We start from the raw sequence: 13,612 nt of genomic DNA on the forward strand, positions 1-13,612 counted from the left end.
TGCTCCTGTGATGTATATGCCCCCAGTGTCTCCTGTAATGTATGCCCTCCTGGGATGTTAATGCCCCCAGCCCCTCCAGTGATGTATAGTTGCCTCAGCCCTGTGCTGTATATGCCCCATCCCCTCCTGTAATGTATATGCCCCAGCATCTCAAGTGATGTATATGCCCAAGCCCCTCCTGTGATGTACAGTACAGACCAAAACACACCTCATTCAATTTGGACACACCTCATTCAAAGAGTTTTCTTTATTTTCATGACTGAAAATTGTTGATTCGCATTGAAGGCATGAAAACTATAAATTAACACAAGGAATGAAATACTTAACAAAAAAGTGGGAAACAACTGAAAATATGTCTTATATTCTAGGTTCTTCAAAGTAGTCACCTTTTGCTTTGATTACTGCTTTGCACACTCTTGGCATTCTCTTGATGAGCTTCAAGAGGTAGTCACCAGAAATGGTTTTCACTTCACAGGTGTGCCCTGTCAGGTTTAATGAGTGGGATTTCTTGACTTATAAATGGGGTTGGGACCATCAGTTGTGTTGTGCAGAAGTCTGGTGGAAACACAGCTGATAGTCCTACTGAATAGACTGTTAGAATTTGTATTATGGCAAGAAAAAAGCAGCTCAGTAAAGAAAAACGAGTGGCCATCATTACTTTAAGAAATGAAGGTCAGTCAGTCCGAAAAAATGGGAAAACTTTGAAAGTGTCCACAAGTGCAGTGGCAAAAACCATCAAACGCTACAAAGAAGCTAGCTCACATGAGGACCGCCCCAGGAAAGGAAGACCAAGAGTCACCTCTGCTGCGGAGGATACGTATATCCGAGTCACCAGCCTCAGAAATTGCAGGTTACCAGCAGCTCAGATTAGAGACCAGGTCAATGCCACACACAGTTCTAGCAGCAGACACATCTCTAGAACAACTGTTAAGAGGAGAGTTTGTGCAGCAGGCCTTCATGGTAAAATAGCTGCTAGGAAACCACTGCTAAAGAAAGGCAACAAGCAGAAAAGGCTTGTTTGGGCTAAAGAACATAAGGAATGGACATTAGACCAGTGAAAATCTGTGCCAGACTTGAGCCCAATTGAGATGGTTTGGGATGAGCTGGACCGCAGAGTGAAGGCAAAATGGCCAACAAGTGCTAAGCATCTCTTGTAACTCCTTCAAGATTGTTGGAAGACCATTTCTGGTGACTACCTCTTGAAGCTCATCAAGAGAATGCCAAGAGTGTGCATAGCAGTAATCAAAGCAAAAGGTGGCTACTTTGAAGAACCTAGAATATAAGACATATTTTCAGTTGTTTCACACTTTTTTGTTAAGTATTTCATTCCACATGTGTTAATTCATAGTTTTGATGCCTTCAATGTTAATCTACAATTTTCAGCGTCATGAAAATAAAGAAAACTCTTTGAATGAGAAGGTGTGTCCAAACTTTTGGTCTGTACTGTATATGCACACAACCCCTCCTTGATGCATATGCACAAGCTCTTCCTGTGATGTATATACTGCAGCCCTTCCTGTGATGTATATGCCCTAGCCCCTTCTGTGATGTATATTCCCCCCAGGCCTTCTTGTGATGTATATGCCTTCAGCATATCTTGTGATGTTTATACCCTGTCTCTTGTGATGTATATGCCCCCAGCCACTCCTGTGATATGTAAGCACCAGCCCTTCCTGTGATATATATGCCCCAGCCTCTCTGATGATGTATATGCCCTAGCATCTTCTGTGATGTATATGCCTTAGACCCTCTTGATGTACAATACAGTTTCAAAGTTTGGGGTCACCCAGACAATTTTGTCTTTTCCATGAAAGATCACACTTATTTATCAAATGAGTTGCATAATGAATAGAAAATATAGTCCAGACATTGACTAGGTTAGAAATAATGATTTTTACTTGAAATAATAATTTTCTCCTTCAAACTTTGCTTTCATCAAAGAATGCTCCCTTTGCAGCAATTACAGCTTTGCAGACCTTTGGCATTCCAGCTGTTAATTTGCTGAGGTAATCTGGAGATATTTCACCCCATGCTTCCAGAAGCCCCTCCCACAAGTTGGATTGGCTTGATGGCCACTTTTTGCGTAACATACGGTCAGCTGCTCCCACAACAGCTCAATACGGTTGAGATCTTTTGACTGGGATGGCCATTCCATTACAGATAGAATACCAGCTGCCTGTTTTTTCCCTAAATAGTTCATGCATAATTTGGAGGTGTGCTTTGGGTCATTGTCCTGTTGTAGGATAAAATTGGCTCCAATCAAGCGCTGTCCACAGGGTATGGCATAGCATTGCAAAATGGAGTGATAGCCTTCCTTATTCAAAATCCCTTTTACCTTGTATAAATCTCCCACTTTACCAGCACTAAGCAACCCTAGACCATCACATTACCTCCACCATGCTTGACAGATGGCGTCAGGCACTCTTCCAGCATCTTTTCAGTTGTTCTGCATCTCACAAATGTTCTTCTGTGTGATCCAAACACCTCAAACTTTGATTCATCTGTCCATAACTTTTTTCCAAATCTTCCTCTGTCCAATGGCTGTGTTCTTTGCCCATATTAATCTTTTCCTTTTATTATCTAGTCTCAGATATGACTTTTTCTTTGCCATTTTTGCCCTGAAGGCCACCATCCCGGAATCTCCTCTTCACTGTGGACATTGACACTGGCCTTTTGCGGGTACTATTTAATGAAGCTGTCAGTTGAGGACCTGTGAGGTATCAATTTCTCAAAGTAGAGACTCTAATGTACTTGTCTTGTTGCTCAGTTGTGCATCGGGGCCTCCAACTTCTCTTTCTACTCAGGTTCGAGCCTGTTTGTGCTCTCCTGAAGGGAGTAGTAAACAACGTTGTAAGAAATCTTCAGTTTCTTGGCAATTTGTCGCATGGAATATTCTTCATTTCTAAGAACAAGAATAGACTGTAGAGTTTCATATGAAAGTTCTCTTTTTCTGGCCATTTTGAGAGTTTAATGGAACCAACCAATGTAATGCTTCAGATTCTCAACTAGCTCAAAGCAAGGTCAGTTTTATAGCTTCTCTATTCAGCAAAACTGTATTCAGCTGTGATAACATACTTGCACAAGGGTTTTCTAGGGATTTCTAAACATCCATTAGCCTTTTAACACAGCAAACACAATATACCATTAAAACACTGCAGTGTTTTTTGTTGGAAATGGGCCTCTATACACCTATGTAGATATTGCATTAAAAACCAGACGTTTGAAGCTAGAATAGTCATTTACCACATTAACAATGTATAGAGTGTATTTCTGTTTAATTTAAAGTTAGCTTCATTGAAAAAAATGTGCTTTTCTTTCAAAACTAAGCCAATATCTAAGTGACCCTAAACATTTGAACTGTAGTGTATATGCTTCATCCCCTCTTGTGCTGTGTAAGTGTCAGCCCCTCCTGTGAAGTATATGTCCCAGCCCCTACTGTGATGTATGTGCCCCCAGCATCTCCTGTGCTGTTTATGCCCCCATCCCCTCCTGTAATGTATAAGTCCCAGCATCTCCAGTGATATATATGCCCTAGCAGCTCCAGTGATGTATGTGCCCCTGCACCTCCTGTGATTTATATGCCCAAGCCCCTCTTTGATATATATGCACAAGCTCCTCCTGTGATGTATATACTCCAGTCCCTCCTGTGATGTGTATGCTCTAGCATCTCCTGTGATGTGCAGTATATGCCCCAGCATCTCCAGTGATGTATATGCCCCAGCGTCTCCTGTGATGTATATGCCCCAGCATCTCCTGTGATGTATATGCCCCAGCATCTCCTGTGATGTATATGCCCCAGCCCTTCCTGTGATGTATATGCACACAACCCCTCCTTGATGTACTGTATGTGCACAAGCTCCTTCTGTGATTTTATATATATATATATATATATATATATATATATATATATACACTCCAGCCCCTCCTGTGATGTATATACCCCAGGCCCTCCTGTGATGTATATGCCCCCAGCATCTCTTATGATGTTTATTCCCTGTCTTTTGTGATGTATATGCCACTCTTGGGATATGTAAGCACCAGCCCTTCCTGTGATGTATATGCCCAGCCTCTCTGATGATGTACAGTATATGCCCTAGCATCGCCTGTGATGTATAAGCCCTAGACCCTCTTGATGTATATGCTCCACCCCCTCTTGTGATGTATATGCATCAGCCCCTCCAGTGATGTACAGTATATGCCCCAGCCCCTCTTATGATGTATATGCCCCAGCACCTCCTGTGATTTATATGCCCAATCTCCTTCTTGATGTATATGCACAAGCTCCTCCTGTGATGTGTATACTCCAGCCCCTCCTGTGATGTATATGCCCCAGAATCTCCTGTGATGTATATGCTTCCAGCCCTTCCTGTAATGTATATACCCCCAGACCCTCCTGTGATATATATGCCCCAGCCCCTCCTCTGATGTATTGGCCCCCAATATTTCCTAAGTGATGTTTTTCATTAGTCCCAGTGTCTCTTGTGTGATATATACAGTAGTTCCAGCATCTCCTATGCGATGTCTATGATTTACAAATATTATTAGCACAAATAGTTGACAGACCGAGATAAACCTGGAAAAGCAGTTGGGAGAAGTAACATGATCAATATTACCAGATATCGCAGCCGCACCAAAGAGAAGTGGCTTCAGCCACCAAAGTAAGGGGGAGTTAATTGTTTGACCAAATCTAGCAGGGTCATTTTTAAGTTGATACTTTTTTTTGCAGGCCCCGGAGGTTGGTAGAAATTTCTAAATGCAGAAAAAGGCAGAAAAAGGTTCTCCACCACTGATTTAGATCATTGGGAGCTCACGTGCCAAGATTAAATATCCAATATGCCTCCCAGATGAGATGTCTCCAGTGGTCCCCTCCCCCACTAGACTTAATCACTTTCTCTATGCCATATGTTTGCAAGAAAGTTGTAGATCTGTTATAATGAACAGGTGTTTGGCCACCTGTGAAACATTTCTAGATTTATTGCCCATGATTGAATCTGCTATGTATTCAGATCTATGCTTCTTAAGGCTACATGATGTACATTCCCCCTACTTCAATCTGCATTGAGTACATTCTACTATGCAACAACATTCTCTGTATTACAGTTAATCCATTGTATGATGTGATGTTTGATACTATGATCATAAATAGAAAATGACTTAGTGACTTGTGTGTGAATATGTCCTATATTTGTTGCCTCCACATCTATAAAAACCACTATGGAACAGCCAAGTATTTAGAACAGATCTGGTTGATAAAAAACTGTGGGAAACAATGTTGCAAATGGTTTTGCCTTTTCTGGCTACAACAAGACAGTCCGGCTTCAATATTTTAGATAAGTCATCCTTATATAGAATCAGTAATATTCTCTGAATTAAAGCTTTTATTTCACTAAATTTTGGACTGAATTGGGGAATTATTGCCGATTTACGGCAATACGGAGACGCGAGGTGGAGGGAGTTTTGGAAGAGCGGGTAAGTGACCCACGCCCCTGCACCCCTAGCGGGTCGGTCATCGTGGCCGAGGGGCCTGGTCTACACTCGCTCGCCCTGCTACCTCCCCTGCTACACGTGTTGACTGCTGCTGCCCTGTCACTAGACCCTCTACCACCACAATCGGTAGCGGTACCCTGCCAATCCGCCCCGGCAGACCGACCTGCAGCAGAAGCCCGTGACCGCCCTGAACCACTTCGATGGAAAAAGCCAAAGGCTGAGCCCGTCAGCGAAGATCCACCAGAGGCACCTGTGAACGTGCCTGGCCCCGTACCGCCTCCGTCAGCCCGTCTCGTGCAGGAGGAGGCGGAGGCTCAGCGGGAGAGGACCCCTGTACCCGTTCCCCATGCCTCGGCTGAGGCCGCGCCGGGTCGCCGCTGTAAGGCAGCACCCCAGGCCATGACACCACGGGACCTGCCGCCCAGAACACTGGCAGTGGGCAGTGTGAAGGAGGTCTCGCGGGGCCCGATCCGTGCGCAGGGGACCACCGTAGCCCCTTACTGGGACAGGGAACAGACCCCGCTGGGCCAGGAAATCGCGGAGAGGGAGAGAAGGAAGGCGGAGCTGGTCGCCCACACGATTAGAGAAAAAGAGCCTCCGCCAGGCCACCTTCCGCGTACAGGGCCCGATCTATGAGGGGCAGGTGAGGAGGTTTGACGTCCGTCGGGGGTACGGATTCATATATGAGCCGGGCCTGGAGGCCGAAGTCTTTATAGCCCGACGGGACGTTAATGCCCACCTGCCGGAGGACCACCCAGGCCGCAACCTGATGCCGGGGGATTTGGTCCAGTACACTAGGCATTGCGGGGAGAGGGGTTGGTTTGCTCTGGACGCTAAGCTGAGGGGCAGTCAAGAGGCCCGAGGACCAGCCCAACCCCCTCCTCCGGCCAACACCGTGGATTTGAAGTGAGTCAGCGGTCCACCGTTGTCAGCAGTTGTCCCCGTTGGGACCATCAGTACTGTGTTGAGTGTATAGATAAAAGTTTGAATGATAAGATTGAATCAACCGAAGAAGTTATCTGATTGGAACTGTGATTGAACCGGCCGTTGCCGGCCACTAGTCCCCGTAGGGACTGTCTGCAACCGTTGCGTAAGGAACTTCTTACGGACAAGCCCGAGAACTTGCAGGGCAACCACGAACTTGTGTAATGTAAATAATTGTTGGCTTGAACCGTTACTGCCTCCAGAGAGGCTGATTTGGAGGATGGGCCTGGAGGAAAGGGATGGCCCAGGCCCGCCACTACCATAACCGGTGGCGATCCTCCGGGGATTCAGGGGTCCCTATGGACGCGGGTCCTCTGAAAGAGACCGTACCCGCTCGGGCAGCCTGGTGATGGATTGGGGCAAGGGGTGCTGCCCACTTCTTAGGGGCAGCATCAGGGCCAGGTTGTTTGGGTGGGAGAAGAGCGGAAGCCGTACCGTTGTAAAATGTTTGTGATTTTTACATGTTTTTACCGTTTTCTATCTTTTGCAGTTCACAAAAATAAAACCGGTGATGGACGGGCAGCCCGCGGACGATCTGCATTTTACTAAGGGGGAATGTGGCGCCCTGGACAAGCCAGGACGTCACAGGTACTGCAACAACACACCCCACACCCCGGCTAGACACATCAAGGTCAGACAAAAATCCTTGTTGCCTCCTTCCAGGGGCTGATGTCCACACCAGGGGGTGGAGCCAGGCGGTTGGCCCCAGCCACCGAGGAGTTCACAGTCCTGGAGGTGGGAAAAGGAAGTCAGAGTGGTAAAGAGGAGTAGAGGAGAGTGTTCAGTTTGAGGAGTTGAGGAGTGAAGTGGTAGCGGAGCAGACTGACGGTGTCCGGGTGCGTGGCTCGGGCACATGCAGCAAGGTTGGCAGACGGTTGTGACCGTCTGCAGGAGAGGCTGATTGACGTGAACCATAAGGAACGGGGACGGGCGGTGGCCCGCCGGTACCGGATCGGGGAGCGAAGAGAAGCCAGCACCATTCGGCAGGGCCTACGGACCCCGACCAGGCTTGGAGTCGCCGTAAAACCGGTCAAATCCGTTAACGAAGGGAACCTCCGGGGTTTCACAGCAGTCAAGACCCGATTGAAGGCAACCGCTCAAACCGTGAAGGGAAATACAGTCACCGCCAAGGCTACAGTTCCCAGGGCCAGAGCCTGCGGGCAAAAGGGGCTCCCTCAGCCTTCATCCAAGCTGGGGAGCGGGTTACCGGTGGGAAGCCACCAGAACCGAGAACATAACACAGGTGCAGGAAAGGCAGTCACCGCCAACCTACCGGGAGAAGAACCACCCTAGCCATCTGTGGGACCTGTCCATCCAGCCGTTTGTTTTACCGTAGACTTTGCATTCATCATTGACTGAGTGAGTACCACTGTGCCGTGCGGCACCGCGCTGCCCCCGCGACCCTGCACCTCACCAGGCCCCGTAACCCGCCTGCCATTCCTCCCTCAACGGGCCCTGGGACAACCAACCCCCCTACCCACGGAGGGGAGAAACAACATCCAAGCTGCTCCCTGTCATCGCTCCTGGGAACCCCGTCCAGAGCAGTGGTGGTGTCACAACCTCACCACAACCGTGGTTGGCGTCACGGACAATAAATCCCCAAAACCATTCCCCTTTTCACTCACAGGCGAGGAGCGTCGCTCGAGTCCCCGGATCCGGCCCACCGCTCGAGCCACCGAGCAGCAAGCGAGGCAGCAGCAGCGCCGGACCCGAGCGTGGTGAGCGCAGCGCCCCCTCCCAGCCCGCGACATTTGCAAAAGAGAATGCTGAGAGGAGATTTAATAATGGTCTACAATTAACTGAAAGGTAGTCACAGTGCAGAGGGAACTACCCTATTCTCCTTAGCACAAGGAAGTACAAGAAGCAATGGGATGAAACTAAAAGGAAGGAGGTTCAGATTAGACGTTACGAAAACCTTTCTGACAGTGAGGACAGTCAGAGATGGGAGGTAGTGAGCTCTCCATCAATGGAAATCTTCAAGCGGAAGAGGGATAAATATATAGCTGGGATGATTTAGGAAAATCTGCACTCGCAGGGGGTTGGACCTGATGGCCCTTGAGGTCCCTTCCAACTCTACCATTCTAAGATTTCTCATATAGATCATTCATCTGGGATCCAATTTTTCCGACTACATTGCATGTATAAAAATGGAGGCTATATAGATGTCAATGTTGATAAAAAATCGTACACTTTTTATTTTTATACACTCATGTGAACTTATGCGGGCGTCACATGATACGATCTATCGTGCAATCGCACGAGCGATCATACCCTCCCCCGTCGTTTGTGCATCACGGGCAAATCGCTGCCCGTGTCGCACAAAGTCGTTAAACCCCCGTCACATGTACTTACCTGCTGAGCGACGTCGCTGTGCGCAGTGAACATCCACTTCCTGAAGGGGGTGGGTTGTTCAGCATCACTGTGACGTCACACAGCGGCCGCCCAATAGAAGCGGAGGGGCGGAGATGAGCGAGACGTAAACATCCCGCCCACCTCCTTCTTTCAGCATTGCTGGCGGGAGCCGCGGGACGCAGGTAAGCTGTGTTCATCGTTCCCGGGGTGTCACAAGGAGCGATGTGTGCTGCCCCGGGTACGATGAACAATCTGCACAAATAAGATTTTATTAATAAATAATTATTAATTAATAAGATGTTTTTTTAAAAATGAGCGACGTGTACACGATACACGATTTACAACCGATTAAGAGTCACTCTTAGGTGTCACACGAGACGACGTCGTGAACGATGCCGGATGTGAATCACGAAAACCGTGACCCCGATGACATATCGCACGATAGATCATCTCGTGTGACGCCCGCATTAGCCTTTCAACATAACTAGAAAGCTGTATATGACAAGAGTTACAGACAACTTTATTTTTTTAATGCAGTTGATTTTATACTAAAATGTAACATACAATTGTATTCTTTCTAACATTGAATTCATTGTAGTTTATATGATATTTTAATACTTAAATAAAAGATTTGAGTTTAAATTAAGTTCACCATGTCATGTCCCCAAGTGAAGTTCTGAAACTAATTACTCCACTGCCTGGCATATTCTGCAAGTATTATGCATGTCCCAATTATTTTCAGGATTTATTTTGCATGACTGCTTGAGATATTTGAAAATGACAACTGGGTGGACTATAATGCGTGAATACGCATAAAGGTGGTGTTTTGCAAATCTTTCACTGTATTTAACAGAAATATATCAACTATATAATGTAATAAAACATTTTTTTTATAATCTGTTTTTATTTTCTGATGATAGATTTTTTTTTTATCCTATTTTTTGCTCAGGATTTTGGTTGCAGCCATCTTGCCTGACCTTTTTGTTAGCAACATTTAGAAATATCTTTTGCAGAAGCCACAGACTAACAGGATCTGACTAATTTCAATAGGAAACACTTCCAGACTGTCACATGAAGTTTTGCACAAACTTCACCAACTGTCATGGCGGCATTGGGCTGTGTTCAGAATGCAGATTCTGACACTCTGCCAAATGGCTTCTCTGGTGCCTGGGATCAATGCAGACAGACTCGGGCATCCACCTGTTGTGTGCTGATTCATAGGCAGGTTAGCAAGAGTTAATCTCTGCTAGTCTGCTTGCTCCTTTAATCACATGTTGTGGGGTGTTCGATCACATCTGCTTCCCTCCTATTTATGCTGGTGAAATCCTTCTACCCATGCCAGCTATAGTTTATTCTATGTTGGTCTGTGAGGTGTGGTGTCCAAGACTCTCTGAAGAAATTTGGGCTTAAATTGGGTTTATTGCATGGAGAAGTTGTGTAGATTAACCCTGTTGTTTTATACTTACTTCCTGCTCTTGTTTTTCCTCCTGAATGTCTTATTGTCGTTATCTTTGTGTGTGCATGCTGTGTTTAACTTTGTCTGTCGTTATCTGTGGATTTAAACACACTCCTGTCCTGTCCCTCTCTTGGGGGAGGGAAAATCAGATGAGGACTAGTCAAGAGCAGGTCCAAGAAGAAGACTCAAGCATCTCCACCATTAGGAGTATCCCTAAAATTAGGGATAGCATACTGTCCCATGGCTTGAGGTACAGCTTAGGAGCCCCGGTTCCCTGCTATCCTAAAGTCATCATGACATTATAGCTTGCCATACTTTATATTCCAACATGGACCCAGTTGCTGCGCTATCGAGACATATTAGCCGTGAGATAGCGAATACATCGAATACTCCATTATCCGTCGGATACCGAATAGTGGCGAATACATTCGCTCATCCCTATTAATGATGTGGTTTCTCTTCCGTTATGGAAATTTGTAATAATTTACCTAGATGACATTCTCATATATTCCCATGATTTTGGGTCTCATTTGGAACATGTCAGACAAGGATTACATATTCTGTTAGTCTGTGAGGTGTGGTGTCTCAGAGTCTCTGATGAAAGTTCTGCTTAAAGGGAATCTGTCACCAGGTTTTTGTCACCTAATATGGGAGCAGTATAATGTAGGGCCAGATATCTTGATTCCAGAAGTGTGTCACTTATTGGGCTTCTTAGTCTAGATTTGATGAAGTCACTGTTTAATTAGCAGTAGATTATCATTAGAGGACTTCTTGGTGTGCTGCAGGTAGTCCAGCATATTCATAAGCTTTGTATAACTGCTAGATCTGCAGCAGAGAAAATATTGATTTTATCAAAATGACAGCTCAGTAAGTGACACATCGCTAGAATCAGGGTCTCTGTCTCTACATTATGCTGCTGTCTGATAGGCAGGGCCGTATTTGCCACTAGGCACCCGTGGTCCCGTGCCTAGGGCGGCACATTGCGGGGGGCGGCACTTTCTGGCAGCAAAAAAAAAAAAAAATATATATATAATTTTTTTTATTTTTATTTTTTTTAATTTTTTTTTTACATCCCCGCCCCCCGTCCCTCCCTCCGTTACACTCGGCTGTGTTCGGGGGGGGGGGGGGGTTTGAGAAGGAGGAGAGGCGCACTTCTGTCTATATAAATACATGGCGGGCGCCAGGCATAGTGAGCTGATTAACCCCGGAAGTTCCATCGCCTGCACTTCCGGGGTCAGAGGCGCACGGGCGCGACAATCAGCTGACTGCCCCGTGCTGCAGCGTCCAATGCTGCAGATGACACACGCCGCGGAGGAGGACGCGTCTGAAGCTGGAGCCAGCCAGAAGAGGAGCCAGCCAGAGCAGGGTGGCGGGCACCGGAGCAGGTAAGGCAGAGGCAGAGCCTAGAATGTATGGGCTCCTTACAGGTTAGTTGATGATCGTTTCGATGCCTCTTTTTGTCCACTATAATCATGCAAGGGGAGGCTGGGGGGAGAGAGGCTGAGGCTGGGAGAGGCTGGGAAGAGAGAGAGGCTGAGGCTGGGGGGAGGCTGGGAAGAGAGAGAGAGGCTGAGGCTGGGAAGAGAGAGAGACTTAGGCTGGGGGTAGGCTGGGAAGAGAGAGAGAGGCTGAGGCTGGGGGGAGGCTGGGAAGAGAGGCTGAGGCTGGGGGAGAGGGAGGCTGGGGGAAAGAGATGCTGAGGCTGGGGGGAGAGAGGCTGAGGCTGGGGGGGAGGCTGGGGGGAGAGAGAGGCTAAAGGCTGGGGGGGAGGCTGGGGGGAGAGAGAGGCTGGGGGGAGAGAGGCTGAGGCTGGGGGGAGAGAGAGGCTGAAGCTGGGGGGGAGGCTGGGGGGAGAGAGAGGCTGAGAGGAGAGAGGCTGATGCTGGGGGAGGCTGGGGGGGAGAGGGAGGCTGGGGGGAGGCTGGGGGGAAATGGAGGCTGAGGCTGGGGGGGGGCTGGGGAGAGAGAGAGGCTGAGGCTGGGGGAGGCTGGGGGGGAGAGAGGGAGGCTGAGAGGCTGAGGCTGGGAGGAGAGAGGCAGATGCTGGGGGAGGCTGGGAGGAGAGAGGCTGATTCTGGGGGAGGCTGATGCTGAGGGAGGCTGATGCTGAGGAAAGCTGATGCTGGGGGAGGCTGGGAGGGGGAGGGTTGGAGGAGGGAAGCTGATACTGAGGGAGACTTGGAGGAGGGAGGCTGAGGGAGGCTGATGCTGGGGGAGGCTGGGAGGAGGGAGGCTAATGCTGGGGGAGGCTGATGCTGGGGGAGGCTGGGAGGAGGGAGGCTGATGCTGGGGGAGGTTGGGAGGAAGGAGGCTGATGCTGAGGGAGGTTGGGAGGAGGGAGGCTGATGCTGGGGGAGGCTGAGAGGAGGGAGGCTGAGGCTGGGGGAGGCTGGGAGGAGGGAGGCTGAGGCTGGGGGAGGCTGATGCTGGGGGAGGCTGGGAGGAGAGAGGCTGATGCTGGGGGAGGCTGGGAGGGGGAAGGTGAGGCTTGGAGGAGGGAGGCTGATGCTGAGGGAGGCTGGGAGGAGGGAGGCTGATGCTGGGAGAAGGGAGGCTGATGCTGTGGGAGGCTGGGAGGAGAGAGGCTGATGCTGGGGGAGGCTGGGAGGAGAGAGGCTGATGCTGGGGGAGGCGGGAGGCTGATGCTGGGGGAGGCTGGGAGGCTGATGCTGGGGGAGGCTGGGAGGCTGATGCTGGGGGAGGCTGGGAGGAGGGAGGCTGATGCTGGGGGAGGCTGGGAGGAGGGTGGTTGATGCTGGGGGAGGCTGGGAGGAGAGAGGCTGATGCTGGGGGAGGCTGGGAGGCTGATGCTGGGGGAGGCTGGGAGGCTGATGCTGGGGGAGGCTGGGAGGAGAGAGGCTGATGCTGGGGGAGGCTGGGAGGAGAGAGGCTGATGCTGGGGAGGCGGGAGGCTGATGCTGGGGGAGGCGGGAGGCTGATGCTGGGGGAGGCTGGGAGGCTGATGCTGGGGGAGGCTGGGAGGCTGATGCTGGGGGAGGCTGGGAGGAGGGAGGCTGATGCTGGGGGAGGCTGGGAGGAGGGAGGCTGATGCTGGGGGGAAGCTGGGAGCAGGGAGGCTGATGCTGGGGGATGCTGGAGGAGGCTCATGCTGGGGGAGGCTGGGAGGAGAGAGGCTGATGCTGGAGGAGGCTCATGCTGGGGGAGGATGGGAGGAGAGAGGCTGATGCTGGGGTAAGCTGGGAGCAGGTAGGCTGATGCTGAGGGAGGCTGGGGGTAGAGAGGCTGATGCTGGGGGAGGCTGGGGGGAGAGAGGCTGATGCTGGGGGAGAGGCTGCTGCTGGAGGCGGGGGGAGTGAGGCTGCTGCTGGGGGA

This window comes from Anomaloglossus baeobatrachus, chromosome 4 (assembly GCF_048569485.1).
Source record: "Anomaloglossus baeobatrachus isolate aAnoBae1 chromosome 4, aAnoBae1.hap1, whole genome shotgun sequence".
In the NCBI taxonomy this organism is placed as follows: Eukaryota; Metazoa; Chordata; class Amphibia; order Anura; family Aromobatidae; genus Anomaloglossus; species Anomaloglossus baeobatrachus.